Consider the following 16,374-nt stretch of genomic DNA (forward strand, 5'->3'; position numbering starts at 1 on the left):
ATTTGACTACCACTCTAGAAAATATGAAGAGGGAATTAGAGTTGGGTTTATGGGTAAAGCACACCATAGGGATGCTCCTGCCCCAAGAAAACGCACGCTCAGGAATTTAAATTCAAACCCGAATTTAAGTTACTAACTTCTTAAAGAGAAGCACAAAGATGTTAGGACATAGAAATGTAAAAATAAGCACCCAAGCCACTTTAACCCTGCCCTCAAGTAATGTTACAAGTGGAAATGTTAATTTGGGTTCATTCTCTTTCATTAGTTAGCTTCCAACTAAATTGACTTGGTCACGGTTCCTTGTCTAATTTGTCATGAAGGAAGAATTAAGGCTGTTGGCTTCAATCAGGAATTTAAAACAAAAGTTGTTTTCAGCCTCAAATATCTGAAAATAAGCTCACTTTCCAGATTGTGGGACTAACTTTCTATATCCCTTATGCTCTCTTTCACAATATTCTCTGGTGTGCCAATACTTATTAAAGAAAACATGAAAAATTCATACGCAGAGGATGAAGACATAAAAATGTTGTGGATAATGGTGCAATAGTTGTCTTTTTTCTGCTTTTGGCATTTTTATAACATTTAAAGGCTTAGGGAGCTGTTTTGTCTTTAGAGCATACAGTAGATGGTCAGAAGACTTATGTTGCCTGTGTTGCTTTGCAGAGCCTTTCAATTTGCTCTTTTGTCCTCCCAGTGTAGAATGATGGTCTGTTTGCTCTGCAAGGCCATGGTCTGATGCATGTCATGACAAAGTGACCAGTCATAACCCTCCCCAGGCACTCTGCCAGGTGGCCATTGCTATGCTATCTGCAGTGCAATAGGAGCTGAGGGCAAAAGATAATCATTTGGTGGGGCTTAGGAAGCAGGCAAGAATCTGCTGTTGTGTAAGTAGAAAAGCCCCTTCATAGCAGGGAGCAGATACGACTGGCTTTTGGACCAGTCAGTGTCAATAACACAAGGTGGATATTCAGAACTTCCTTGGTAGAAGAAGGAGGAGTCTACTCCCATCTTGCAGTTCATCCCTACACTGAAGCCTGCAGGCAGGAACAAGCTCTTTTCCCCCTCTGCCCTAAGAGGTTTGAAGTGCTTTGCCTGTCCGTTAACCCTCTTGGGATTTCCAAGTGCTTGTGTAGCCCAAGTGCTGCTCCTGAATCAAAGCGAGCACCTGCATCTCAGCATCCTTGGGTAGGGAGGCCCCAGATCTTCTCCCCATCATGTGAAGAACCATCTTTTCTTCCCCCTTTTTGAATCTAGCTCTTACTAGTGTCATTCAAAGGCACCTCCTTCTTGTGTAGAAAGCAGAGTGAACAACCGATATCTCTTCACCTGCCACTTGGGGTTGTGCTCTTGTAATTGATGAGGGCTGGAGAAAGACTTAGCCCTTGGTGCAGGAAAATAAGCTGCTATTGCCTTTGACCTTTCATTGTTTTCTTCAAGGAACTACAGCTGTGGAAATGAAGAACAGGCACAGCTATAGCATTTCAACAGCTGCTGTTGGCGGGGCTAATAAACATAGGTTTTAACTGCTTCCTGGGAAAAGTAAAGATGTGTTTCATACAGGATGTGATGCACAAAATGTGGTTTCCTTGCAAAACCCATGGCAGTAATACAGAAGTTAAACTTAGCAACACAGTTGTGAAATGGAAGGGGTTTACTCATGGCTTAAGTGCAAAACTTCAATACAGAATAAAGAAGAGAACTATTATGGTATCTCCCTGCAACCAATTGCTAAAATAAAGACATCCAAGAACAAATTCTGAAATTGATTTTAAGATATTTAATAACTTCTGAGTAGGAGTATAGTATTTTAATTCCAAAATAAGGATTCTAGTATCAGTTCACATCTTCCTTACGGTAATAAGATGCTGGAACTACAGGTTTCATGAGACTCAACTTTCCTTCTATTTTTCCTTCTTCTTTTTTTCCTTTCTTTTTAGTAAATAAAAGAGAAACACAAGTTTTGGGACTTGTGGGAGAAAAAAGCTGAAAATGTGACCCAAATGTACACTTGGAAGGCTGAAGCATGTCAGAACAAATAAAAGGCAACTGGATTGATTATTCCTATTTAAGTTGCAGCACTTTTGGAGGCTTGTTTTGGCACAATCAATTAGCTCCTCTGCGCTTTTCCACCTTGCACAGAAGCAGTGGGATCTTTACAAGTACCATTTTATAATCCTCAAACAACCTACCAATGCTTTCATTTCCCATCCATTTGTTGCCAGGCACAAAGGGGTTTAATAACAAAATGACTGATGACTCTATTTAAACAGATCATTAGCCTAATGACGTATGAAACTAGCAGAGTTGTTAGCTTAGGTACAAATGTATTCCTTAAAGAGCGACTGAAGTTGCCTTGTCTGGTGTCCGCATCCCTTCACTAATCTCTCTGCAGATTTCTCCTTCACATTCATCTTCTGCTGGCGAACACTCATTAGGCACATTGCAAGAGCTCGCTTGGTGCTTATGGCTGTTCCCAGCATCCTGGCAGACAGCTTGGCAGTGTGAGGAGAAACCCAGATGAAAGGTGACAACGGGATGTCCATGTTACAGGCTATGATAAACCATGCGTAGCCCCCACCATCAGCACAGCCCATGTTGCTCCATTCTTTCTCTCGATGCAAGGCAGTTCCAACTCAGAGGTCGTGCATTTGAAGTCTTCCTGAACATTGTTGTTATCTGAATTGTGGGGTTTATTTCTTCAAACACTGGTAATTAAAAGCAAAAAGCACAGTGAAAGCATTTTGGAATCTAGTCAGCAGCGCACTCTCCTGTAGATACCATACGTGCTCTGTATCACCCCAGTGTTCCCAGTAAATCCAGCTCCTGGGGACTGGGCTAAATTTCTTTGCTGCAGCTGGGTTCTTGTCATGGTTTAAAACCACTCAGGCAGCTCGTTCACTCATTCCTTCTTGCCCTCCCCCTACTCCTGGAGGGACGGAGAGGAGAATCAAAAAGAATGCATGGGTTGAGATAAGAACAGTTTAGTAACTAAGGTATAAGTTGAGATAAGAACAGTTTAGTAACTAAGGTATAAGTTGAGATAAGAACAGTTTAATAACTAAGGTATAACACAAAACACTGCTGCTACCACCAATAATAACAATGATAAGGGAAATAGCAAGGGAAGAGAATACAACACCTCAGCACCAGCCGACTGATAACTTGCCCCCCCCAGCCCGACCAAGCACCGACCAATACCTCGTCCAACCCCACTGTCCTCCCTTCCGGGTAACTCTTAGTTACCTCCTGGGCATGACGTGCTGTGGTATGGAATACCTCTTTGGCTAGTTTGGGTCAGGTGTCCTGTCTCTGCTTCCTCCTGGCTTCCCTCCTCCCTGGCAGAGCATGAGGCTCACAAAGTCCTTGGTCAGGCTAAAACATCAGTGTTATCAGCTCTGTTCCCAGGCCGAAAGTCAAAACACTGCACTGCACCAGCTACTAAGAAGGAGAAAAATGACTGCTACTGCTGAACCCAGGACAGTTCTGATAAGCCCTGCAGAGCATCCATGTTACACCTAGGACTTCTTTTCTCCCAAAGGTTCAGGCTGCCAAAACTCATTGAGGGTGAGCAATACATGAAAATAATGGTGAGACATCTAATACCAGCACTTCAGTGACCACAGTGTTGTGCAGTATGATGTCCTCTACTTAAAAGCATGATTAGCATTGCAGTTGTGTTTTGCATACTTGGGGCTAGGCAATACAATGGATATCTGTCTCCCATGGCTATTACGAGTCAGTAGTTATTGACATATGCCTTGATCCTCCATGAAGCTTTGTTTTTCCCAGTGGTCTTAGACACACAGCTATCGCCTGGGAAGCAGCAGGATCACGGTGGCACCTTTTACCTTTCTTTAGCAAAGGCCTTGGCCACCAGGACTATGCTATTGCTGCAGATGTATCATGGGTTGTCTAAGGCTTTGCACCGCATGCCTGGGCTCATGTCTGAAGCAGTGAGGGTGACAAAACTTCTGCTGAGTCTAGCATCTGCCCTCTTTAATGGGAGATGCTTCATGAAATGCTCCCAGCTGTAACTGAGTTAATCTTTGCATGAACTAGAACTCACCTACCCTTCATTTGAAACCTCTGGTACTTTTCCATTATCACACACTTAGAGGAAATCAGGTTTTTTTAGCCAGCACATTTATAAAGATTATGCAAGGTACATCACCATTTTAGAAAGGCTTTTCCCTGCACATTTCTTTTGCTTCATTCCTTCTAATTAGTATTTGGCAAAGGAAAGCTCCAGCTCCATTTCTGTTACTACTTGTCCCTGGGTGACCATTTAAGAAGTACTTCATAGGTCATTACACAATTATTCTCTGTCTTCACCCTAAGTGTCTTGTTTCTGAATGAAAGGGTCCTTCTTGGTAACTGATCCCCATGCATCCTGACAAGTCCATCAGTCCTGCTATACAGAGCATGTGTCCACCTCAGGTACCTGATGATAAATGAACTATGACTGATATTCCCTTTATACTCTGGAACAGCAGCCATTAAACCTGCTGGACTTGTTCTGTCACACTGAAGACTACCAGGAGGATGGTTTGCATGTCTTTTATACCTAAAACACAGCTATTTATATCCTGAATGCTGTACAGGAATGATGGGAAGTGAATCATCAGAGATGTTTTGATTATATGAATAAGATTCAATTTCAGGTTTATCCTGATGATGTGAATGTTTTCCCTGGAGATTCGTGTCTCCTGCCGAGCTGGCAGCTGTGCACAGTAGGGCTTTGCTCCTTTCAGATATGGCTAATTAAAGTGAAGGACCTGATTAGTAATCTGGTGGGAGACCTCTAAGCCGAATTTGTCACGAGGAAGCAGGTAGTCACTTTTACTCACTATGTCATAGACTTTTCCTATTTGAATTCATACCAGACCAGCAGACCACACAACCCGGGAAGGAAGTCACTGCTGGCTGGAGATGTCACCCTGGGCTTATGTTGGCAAGGCTTTAGTACTTCCTTCAGCTACACTTCTACCATCTTTTGTCATCTTCCACCTTGGTTTTCCACTTACAAAACAACAGCTGAGCAGCCACAGCCCAGCCTGGGAAGGAAAACCCATGGCAAGGAGCTGGGATGGGGAGCCCTGAGGACGCCCCAAGGTGCACCACACTGCCTTTTGCCTCAGGCACTGGAGATCTGGGTGGTTCTTCTGCAAGATGAGACGTCTCAGTGCTGACGCCCTGTTTTAAGTGTTCCTTTAGACAGGTATGTGCTGCCTCACTCCAGTCCTGCTTGCAATGAGACAAGACTTTTCTCCTCATATTGCAAAAGCTGATGAGAAGCTGAGATGTTTCAACCTGGAGCTGGTGACTGCAGGCATGGCTCCTGCACAGCAGATGCTAGCTGATGGCATTCATTGCTATTATTTATTGCACTCTTTTCATTAAATTAATAAGACCCCACTATCAGAAAAGATCAAAAATAGACTGCTTCAACATGCAGTAGGATAAACACTTGTGAGGAGATCTTGAGGGAAGTGAAAGAGATGCACAAGATTGCTACAGGAGCTTCTCCTTCCCCCACCATCTAAAAATAGGCTCACACTGTGAGCTTGAGGAGAGTCTTTAACTAAACACAATGGTTTATAATATCAGAAAAAGCACAAGTCTGGAGATGATGATGCCCTTATCTGGTATTTCCTGCCATTGTACTGGATCTTGGTCATTTTTAAGCCTTAGAATGTTTAAGGTACAGAAACAAGGAATGGCAGGTAACTCATTTTCCATGTGTTCCCAGGTGGGATGCACATATAGGGGCAAAGTAGCTTGAAATGCAGCCTCTTTCATTCAAGGAAAACACCAGTGATGGACCTTTTCCTATCAAGTCCCATGCTAGGTCCAAGATAGATGCAAATCAATGGCATTTCTACATATGAGGATACATTTCCAACCCTAACTATTCTATGATTCTATGATTTCCATTGAATGTGGTTTTTTTTCTCTCTTCTAATTTCACTCCTTTTGTCAGCACACTCACCTATGCCAAATGGGTAATTTTATTCTTACAAACAGGCACCACTGCTTTCAAAGGGAACGGATGGTTCCTACAGCATAGCCATCTGCTGCTTGTTGCAGGCTGCTAGTGGCCCACTGTTTTTAAACACAACTACAGCTATGAGTATGTAATACCTGAAAGCGCTTTGACTGGCATCCCATCCCGTTTCCTTTTCTCTTTCTCTAACAGTTTTTGGTATGCTCTTTCAAATCCATGCTTCCCCCTGGTCAGTTTTTCATAGAATCACAGAACTGATTGTAATTCTATAGAAAGGACATTAAGATCATCTAGTTCCAACCCCCTACCATGGGCAGGGACACCTTCCACTAGACCAGGTTGCTGAAGGCCTGGTCTTGAGCCTGTCAGAGATGGAGCATTCACAACTTCCTTCAGTAGCCTGTTCCAGTGCCTTACCACCCTCACAGTAAAGAACTTCTTCCTTATATATGTATATAAAACGAGATTTACCCCTTTGTAGACTAAGAAGTATTGTCTCAAAATCTTTGCCATGCTCATGCAGAAATGACTTGGCAACAGAGATGCAAAGGATACAGAGTGGTGATGCTGGGGGGATCAAAAACAGTAGCCCCCTGATTTGGGAGGAGAAATCCTGAACTGCCATGGGTGTTTTTATACCTATTTAGGACATTTGCTGCCCTTCATTGGGTGTTCTTTTGGTTTGTCTCTCTCCTACTATGATGGTCTAAATGCAAGTAATAATTTATTAAAGAGCTATATAAATTGTTATTTTATTTTTATTAAAAACAAAGCAAAGCAGAACAAATACTCATTTCTGTGGAAGCATGTTCTTTACCACACAGGTCGATTAGCCCAGTTTGATGCTAAGAAAAGATGTGCTGGTGGTAATGATCTTCTGCTTGCCTGCAAGGAAAAAAATAATCCTTTTTGTGTTACTTGGAGGATTGAAAATCAATGTTAGATTTACTGACTGGAGCTCAGCTATAGCAAAGCTTTGGCCAAAATCTCCATAGGTGTAAAGCAGTACAGCTGCTCTGGCTGGAGGGTGCTGGTGCCAGCTGAGCCAGCTGGATTTTATTGCTTATTAGATCAAATTAAAGGATGTTTGCGTCTCACATCAATTCTGACACAGAGATTTGCAAGTAGGAGCATTAAAGATGGCAAAATTCATGCATATGACCACTTTTTATTAAATCATGTATCAGGCTTGTGTTGTCAGCACAGCATCCCCAGGCTTTTACTGACCCTAAGACCTGTTCTGCTCCTAATGCAGTTAAATAGGGCTGTTATTTGTACAGTGTGAGCAGTGATCACCCTAAAAACTGAGAGGGACCTCACTGTCTGTACCAGTGAAGAACCTGCTCCATTGCCTCCTGCAGCCCTGTACAAACCTGGGGGCACATCCCTTATGGGGATTGGGTAGTGTAAGTGATGGGAGACCATCCTGAGCAAGGAGGGATATCTCCTCTGGGTATCAGTCCAGTTGAACACTGTGGGGGTTTTTATTCATGCAGTTTCTCATGCCTCTGCCACAAACCAGCTCAATTTCTTCCACTAAACCCCGATGAGCAAAACAGACTTTTCATCATCTCCTTGAAAAAAACAAATAAAAATTGCAATGTATCTGCCTGCAGGTGATGAAGACAATTACATCCCCCACCTGCTTTTTGCCCCCAATAAAGAAAAGCATCTTTCACTGAAATATCTGTCCTTCATTTAGCAAAGCCGGCAGCTGTCAGGAGAGAAAAGCTGCAGATTGACAGAGGAAAGAAACAGCAAAAGAGCTCCCAGAACAGTGCGCAGAAAAAGTAATCTTAAGATGTTGACCTCGCATGGAAGCGTGCGTAGTTAAAATAAAACCAGCAATATAATGTCCTGGTTATTTCCTAGATGGGAGTGCTGTACTCACTGCATGGTATCCCACCCTGAGAGCCTGCAGTTGTATTTTTCTTGTGTTTTTTTTTTCCTACAGAACAGGAAATGTGGCATGCTTAGAGGTGGGTCCTCTTATTTCTGAAACACCAGCACTTCTTTTGTCCCATCACCATTATGGTCTGGTTTTATCAAATCACATCAGGGTTGGTGATTTGCAAGGGCACCGATGCAGTTGCATGAGATTTCTGACCTGTGAGAAATCACACACTGCATTATTAAAGCCCAAATTAGGTTAAAAAAATAGTGATTTCTCCCATCTCCTCTCCTTGAGTTCACGTAGTCTTTGATCTTTTCCTCCACTTTAATATTCTGTCTATAAACCAGTTCGCTTCCAGATCCTGCTGTTCAGCTGTTACTGAAAAATCATCTTCAGAAACACTGAGCAGGGAAATGTTGATTTGTTTTGATCTCAGGGGAAATAACGTAACTCAGCAACAAGCCCACCAACAGCAGCTCTTAATACACAACCAGACAGCTCACAGAGAAATCACCTTGCTGTTAGGCTGCGTACACATATTTAATTGCATTTAATTCTTGAACGCTGATACAACTCGTTTCAGCTGTATGAATAATGGGGGGGTTTATTTGGTTCACTGGCTGAACCAAAGGAGAATAGAGGAGAAAAAACATAAAGTGGTTTCATTTTCAGGTTCTTTAATCCTCTTTGCATGAGGCCTTTTAAAACTATTTTTGTAGGTCTTATTATAAAATGGATAAAAAAAAATGTAGTTTCAGAAGGAAAAGCTGAAGTATTTAATTCCTAAAGCTAATCTGGAGGAGGGGGAAAAGGTTAAAATGCAGCATTTGGGCATACCTCCAGTTAGGCTTTTGGGTGACTTATGCCCAAACATGCACCATATCAGCTCTGAATATGCATTTTGCCAAGCAGAACCAGGGCAGACATAAATGTGAGGCCAACACACACCAAAACCACCATTTCCTCCCATAATTGTATTGAACTTGTCACAGTGGTATTCTTACGAGTGCTGGATTTTCAGACTCTGTGAGTTCTCTAATGTGACCATGCTGAAAACAGCTTTCCTACAAGCGATTACTTACTCACAAAACAAGACTGTTCTTTCCAGTCGTGACTCCTGGAAACACACAGGGTTTGGCTAGGACTGATGTGCCCTTTTCCAGCTTACCGGGCTACCTGCTGGTCAGCCAGCTTTCCTAAAGCCAAGTACTTATTCAGAACAAAAATATTTCAGAGGAAGAACTATTACAGCAGTGATGCTATGCCTGCCTTGCTCTAGTGGTGGTCACCCTGAGACCCAGCAAGCTGGTGGCACTATCATCTGCCATGCAGTGATGGGACCATCACATCCAAAGCTTTTGCCATCCTGTGGTTTCCCAGACTGGGTCAAAGCATCCTCTGCCATCAGGGAATAAATTTGTTGCTGGCATTTTTTCTGCATTTCAGGAATTGTAGTCATTATCATGTAGTATATTTAGTTGCCATTTGAAGCTTCTTCTAGACTACCTATTGAGCTTGTTAAATTGCTAACACAGACATCTCCAGTGATGGTTAATGTCAAAGGCTGAATGCCTCTTGCTTTCACAACACTTGTAGCTGAAACACTGGCACTTCAGTATAACATTCCTGAAATACCCCCACCAGGGTCTTCCCTGTACCTTACTGTCCCCACACTGCTCCCATTGCAGGCAACAACCCACCCTCCAGTGAGGGGCTGTGGGCTGTCAGGAAGGAGATACAGGAGCAGAGATGAGTGGAGGGATGAAGGAGAGGAATGTAGGGGGAAATCCAGTGTGGAGGATTTCAAGAGCTGTGTGACAAAGACATGAGCTGTCAGGCAGGTTCAGGGACCTTGGAGCAGCTTGCTACAAAACAAGCCTAACCAATAAACTCTGGATTTTAATTAACGTGTTCTTTCATTCATGCACAAAATTAAAAACCCATCCAGCCTCAATCACCATCATCTTTTTTCTATTTATTTTTTTCTTAAATTAGGAGGTTTTGCTATACTAATTGTTACATTTGTCCGTTTCCATCAAATCAAACTAATGACAACCAGATGGTTGCAGCTCTCAAGATGCCTCACTCAGGGCTAATCCGTGCTCTCTGCTGTGCAGAAGCAAGGAGCAGAGGGAGTCAGTCCTCTTCCTCCAGGCACTGAAAAGACAGGATTAAAAAATACATAGTCAGCAGGAGGCAAAGCTGGTGAATACCACTGTGACCAGCTCTCCCCATGGAGCTGAGGTTGGATTATCCACCCTGTTCATACACTGTCATCAAAAACCATGCAGAGGGATGGATGGGGAAAAGTAATCAGAAAAGTAATCTGTCTGGAACAGAAACAATGTGTGTTTGATCTCTTCAGTCACTCTAAAGGATGTGAAGATTCATATATGCCCCCTGCCTGTGCACTCCCAGTGTGTATAGATGCTGTGTGCATCATCTTCTTGTACACCCTCTACCTGGTCCATCACCCATGCACAAAAAATTACCAAGGGTGAGATTTGTCCCCACATGTTTTGCTCCACAATAACAGACTTGAGATGTTGCTCCTGTCAGCTCCTGATAATACATGCATGTTAATAATTACAGCAGTTTAGTTAAGAAGCAGTAGGTCAAACCTGTTGTGATCACTTGGATGATACATGAAAATTATTACAGGGTGCACCCATTGTAAGTTAGGATGATTAAGGCTGCTGTTATTAACACTCTGCCCTTCCCTATTGCCAGTTTAATTTTCTCTAACATTTTTACATCCTACTCCTCATCATGCCTTGGGGTTTTGTAGTAAAATTGAATAACCATTTTCCTTTCTAATTTTTCTACTAAAGCACCATCTTCTTTCACCATCAGAGCTGAGAAGCAGGTTAATCCCATGCAAACTCATCCGCTGTTAGCACTTCTCCCTGCTCGGGGGTGATAGACCAGTCAGAAAACAGTGGAACTTCTGCACCTCTTTCATCACTTCTCACAAGCAGCTGCTATCAGAGACCGTCCCAGTTAACAGAAGCCTCTGAGGACTTTCAGGTAGGTTTTAAGACCCACAGATTGTGGGAGGCTTGACTAGTTCAGCAGTGGAGCAGACTTGTTGGAGTCATCTGTTGGCCTCCCCAGCACATAGGCACACCACCAGCTTACTGGGATGTGGGCACCCATGGACTGGGAAGCGTTCTGCCCGCAGCTGCATTGCACATGTCCAGCACGGTGCCAACACATGGTGGTGCACAGGCAAAAATCAGAGTCACACCTCCACAGTGGAAAAGGTTTTATGATTCTTTGTGTTCCCCAAATCAGGAGGAAACTCACTGGTCTGACATAGCCACAAGCTGCAACCTGCCTTTAAAGAGAAACCCTTAGTTTTCCATCTTTCCCTTCTTCAATGGACAATCCTGTTAGGAAGAAAAACTTGACCATGGACTGTGGTTCCTTGATTTTGTCTACAATAAAAATGTGGCTCTTATTTATATTCTTTACTGATGAAAGCAGAAGGTTCTCACCTGCAGCTGTCAGGCGATGCTGTCTTTCTGTAATTTGGACGGTTGAGCCAAAATTTCACGTTAAGAGAAACCTTCCTCCATGCCTTTCTGTCTCTGGGGATATCATGGCTCCCTCTGAAATAACCCTTGTGCTCTGCCTCCAAAAGACAATTTCAAACAGCAGCTTGGGGGGGGGGGGGGGGGGGGGTGGATCCTTGGCTTACATCAAATGCCTTATTCTGGTGTGTTTCAGAAAAGCAGATATTCCTGCGGACACCCCAGGGGCTTCAGCTCCTTCTCAAGCTCTAAAGCTATGGCTAAAGTCAGCAGACTGTTTAAAAGCAGGTATTGCTGGTAAGGCTGTGATGGGATTTTATCTGCATTCAAGCTAGGCTCAGTTATCATCCAACATTAGGAAGGCTCCCAATCAAATGTTTTTCCATTTCTGAAACTGTTTTACAGTGGCAAACATTTTCACATCCAAACACCAAAACAAGTGGCACTGCATACACAAAATAGAAACAGCACCAGTAGCTGCACTGGTATCACTAGCCCTTCTGAGACTGGCGGGGAAGGTTAAAAGACACCTAGGACTATTGCACCTGGGGCCTAATGATGATAAGCTCCAGCTATAAAAGGCTGCAGGAGGAGCACAGATTCTTGAAATGGAAACTTGGAGCTGGGTCCTAGGGTTTCCTTGACACATGGAATGCATGTGTCTAGTGGGAAAGAAGGTGTGAGAACTGCCTGTGCTGCTGAAAGTAAGTGATTTTTTTGGGGGAAAGAGCTGACGTGCTGTTACTGGGGTATGGTGTTTGTGGTCTGAGAGGCTAGGCAGTCCTCGATAGGAGATGTTGGCTCTCAGGTAGAAGTCAAAGATCCCTCTGCTAATATAATATTTTCCTCCCTTGTGATAGACACTGGTATCCACTTGGCTATGGGTTTATTTCTTGGAAAGGTTAATAGTCATTTGGTTAAGCTTGAAAGGGTTTTCTGCCCCAACTCTTGGCAGAAGGGCAGAAATAGGAGAGATGAGGAAAACTGTCTGTGCCAATACACTGGACTGGGAATCACAGTCTTCTAGCAGTAGTTTCATAGCCTGTGTGACATGACCTTGTAAGTCAAGGAGCAGACAAAATTCAACACTGTATACTATTATTTAGTTAATATTTAACCTAAAAGTTGGGGTTGGCAGCCTCAGTGAGCGACAACTGTGCTGGAGATAATGGGTTTAGCTTTGGGATGCATCCAAAGCCTGACTAAAACTCTGGGGATGTTTGGGATAGTGCTGAGCTGACACCCTCCCCCCGCCCCATCTCTGCTTCACATGAACCTTCCATGGCTGGGATGCTGATGCATCTCCCTCTGACTAGCCCCAGTTTGGGTGCTTGATTTGCAGCCTGTATAGCTGCAAAACGTGGGTGTTTTTAATGTGTTTCAAGGGTCTTGTCCTGCCTGCCAAAAGCTTGCAGCAGCTGCCCAGGCTAATTTTACAACTTGGGTGTTTGCTTCTGACAGGCAACTCCTCATATCTTTATGACTAGACATTATTATATTGTTCTTTCATTTGATAACTGTTTCAGTAATGGCTTCCATTTGCAGTAAATCTCTTACGTTGCCTTTTTCCCCCCTGTTAAACATAAGATGATAACCCTTTGCGGGAGGCTGTGTGCAGCAATTCAGTGAAGCTTTAAGAGGCTGGAGAGGAGGGGAGATGTGGAAGGGAAATGTGGACAGCGCTAGCAAAGTGCCTCGTGGGAAGATGCTTTTTGTGAAACTAATTATACCCTGGAGTACTTGGAAGAGTACTTCCCAGCATGCAAGTTGAACTGGAAAATTAATATTTAAATGGTTCTTCAAGTTAGTACGTCTTTGGAAAGCACTGCTCAATACCTGGAAAATATGCCTGTGACACGAGAACAGATGAGCCTGAATCTGACTCGGCACACATTTGGCCACCACACGGAGCAGAACATATCCCAGTTAAAATGGCTTTGCAAACACCAACTAAAATACTATGAGCTCTCCACAACACACAGCCAGTTCAGCTTTACTTTTCCTGGTAGTGCAGCTCTTGGTTTGCAATAGGGAAGGCTGGAGCTTGCCCAGAAACCTGGGCTGGGAGCAAGTTTCTGAACCCCCAAAGGAGCATCTCCAAAGACCTTTTCAGCTGCTCTTAGGCTGTGGCTCCTCTTCCTCATGAGTTTTTTAATACGCACTTTATATATAGTTACCCTGGAGGGTGACAGCACGAGGACAGAGGACATCCCAGCAGCACCAGGAGCTTTGCACTTTTCATCTCCTGTTGCAAGATAGCTTTGGTGGCCCAGTACTGCAGCTCTGGCCAGGTCTGGCTTATCTGACGGCTCATTTGCTCTGGAGTTGAGCTGAAACTTGTCAGTGAACTGCAGTGCTAGGCAATAAAACACATCCCTAAAAAATGCAGCGAGCTGCATGGATGTCTGCTTAACTCGGGTAACCACACATCTGTGTGCTTAAAAGCAGGTAACTAATACTGGGTGTGCAATTGCAGGAGCAAGAGGAGAGACTACAGCTCTGAACACCAGTGCTCTGATGCCAAGTAGCTGAGCTGTGCTATTGAGTGTGTGTTTGAGCTGGACCATGCAGGCGAGGTGTAACCCATCATCCTGTGTCTGTAAGTCCCCACGAGTAAAGAGGGCTGAGGGTGAGGTGGGATGGGACTGATGCTCCAGTGCTGTGTGTGGCCTCCTGCACTACCAGCTGCAGTGGAGCAACATCTGCTGCAGGGTGGTGGTCACTGCTTCAGTTTAATTCTGTGTTGCTATCAGAAGATCTTTGGGGGATAAAAGGTGGTCATGGTCCAAATCCCTGTGCACAGATGAATGAACCAGGCTCAAAATGCAGAAGAGCTTTAAGGAGCCCAAAAACCCCAAAGCAAATGTTGAATGGAGCCTCTAATTTGGGCAGCCCCTGCTGCCTCTCAGTCAAAAGTGCATGTGTGGGAGATATCAGAGGACTTGGTCTTCTAATTCCTGGATGTTTTGGGTTTCTGTCCAGATGATGCTTTCCCAGTATGGGATTTCAAATTCAGGTTGCAAAACAACCTCCTCTAAACTGGAGAAAAGGGTTTTTCCCCACCACTTGACCAAATAAATTACCCCAGTAGCAAAAGGGTCTTTTACCTTCAGTCTGAAAACAGGATGGAAAATTACAGTGGTTATATACAACACGCTGTAAGTACCCTCAGACAATGAGTATTTTGTTGGTTTCCCAAGTCCCAATTAAATCATCATTTATACACTACAATTTAAAGCATATACTCTGCCGCTAAAATCCATAACAGCTATAAAGTGTGTGTTGTGTATACAGTTATTATTGTTGCTATTTAGTTTCTTATCTATTTTAATAGCTAAAATATTAGAATGGGAAAAGAGAGTACTGATTATCCACAGATACGCCTAATTTAACACTGTGAAGGTATCTGCTAAAATAACATGTACATAATATAGGTAAATGAATGTTCATGGGAGGCTAAAGCTGGAACACAGCAGTGATCCCAGAAATAATTGTTTCTTCAGGAGAGACGAAAAACCGAACAACCCACCCTAAAGCTTCAAATAAAGCCTTTTGCTATGCTTTTAAAAATAAATGCTAGCAATGCATTTTAATTTCCCACGTGGTTCAACATAGCAGCATTATGAGAAATCCCTTATTTATGAAGCTCCCGGATAAAACCAGGCTCTGATCCTGGAAGTGCCTCTATCCCTGTTAATTATTTCTTAAAAAATAAGAAGCATTTTGACTTTAACTCTGCAGGATGGAAACAGCTCACACAAGCAAGGATGTACAGCATTAATGGCTTATTTTGTGATTGGGTTTATTTCCAAATAAACCCCCAAAAATGTGAGGGGGGAAAGGTGCTTCTCCCTTAGGCTGCCTGTTGCTGGCCTTGGGATGGACCCTGGATACTGTGGATGAAGTTTCTGCTGTAGGGTTTGTTTTTATTGCTTTCCTTGCTTAGATGTGGGAGAAGTAAGAGTGGATGAGCAAATACAGTGTTTTATAAGGAAAAACATTTGGTCATTGTAATTTTGCAAATCACAGGATCACAGAATGGTTTGGGTTGGAAAGGACCTTAAGATCATCCAGTTCCAACCCCCTGCCGTGGGCAAGGACACCTCACACTAAACCATGCCATCCAAGGCGCTGTCCAACCTGGCCTTGAACACTGCCAGGGATGGAGAATTCACAACTACTTTGGGCAACCCATTCCAGTGCCTCACCACCGTCTCAGTAAAGAACTTCTTCCTTATATCCAACCTGAACATCCCCTGTTTAAGTTTAAACCCATTACCCCTACCCTATCACTGCAGTCCCTGATGCAGAGTCCCTCTCCAGCATCACTGTAGCCCCCTTCAGATACTGAAATCAAAAAGCTGTTGTCTAAAGGAGCAGCCAACTATTGCTGCACACCAAAAATACAACTTTTTTCTTTTTTTAGAGGGCAAATCCTCAAACTGCCTGCATGCAGAAAGCCAAGAATATGCTTCTATTTCATAGAATAGGATTGGAAAAGACCTTAAAATCATCTAATTCCAATCCCCCTGCCATGGGCATTTTGGGCACTATGATTTTTAATTGAAGAAATCATTTTTAATTAAACGATTTTTAATTGAAGAAAAAGGCAATCATTTGTCTCCCACCTTTTCTAAACTTTCTTTCGGTGCCAAAGGCCTGGTTTTGGTGGTGAACTGCAGCGTTCGCCCTCACGGACCCCCCAACACCTCAGCGGGCGGTAGTGCGGCGGGGGCCTTCTTTCTGAGGTAAAAACCCCACCCGATGGGAGGAAGGCGGCTGGCGGGGCCCATTGCGGGCACAGGACGGCCCCACGGGAAACGTGAACCGGGGGTGCGGGATTAACCCCGTCCCGTTGCTCCAGGGCTCATCCCCATCGCCGCCATGACCCGGACCGAGGCGCTGGAGGGCTCAGCCCCCCCCGCACGGAGAGGGCGGTGTGA

At 43.8% G+C, this 16,374-nt stretch overlaps 1 long non-coding RNA gene across 1 annotated transcript; it reads right to left on the minus strand.

The window, feature by feature from the left end:
- Positions 1-6,744: 6,744 nt before the first annotated feature.
- On the minus strand, positions 6,745-7,972 carry LOC134158201 (uncharacterized). The gene is made up of 2 exons (XR_009962644.1): positions 7,896-7,972; positions 6,745-6,889 (listed from the first exon to the last, which is right to left on the minus strand). It is a non-coding gene; the product is annotated as an uncharacterized LOC134158201 (long non-coding RNA).
- Between the last annotated feature and the right edge of the window lie 8,402 nt (positions 7,973-16,374).

This window comes from Pezoporus occidentalis, unplaced genomic scaffold (genome assembly GCF_034315485.1).
Source record: "Pezoporus occidentalis ecotype Australia unplaced genomic scaffold, CSIRO_AGI_Poc_V1 ctg10, whole genome shotgun sequence".
Classification (NCBI taxonomy): domain Eukaryota; kingdom Metazoa; phylum Chordata; class Aves; order Psittaciformes; family Psittacidae; genus Pezoporus; species Pezoporus occidentalis.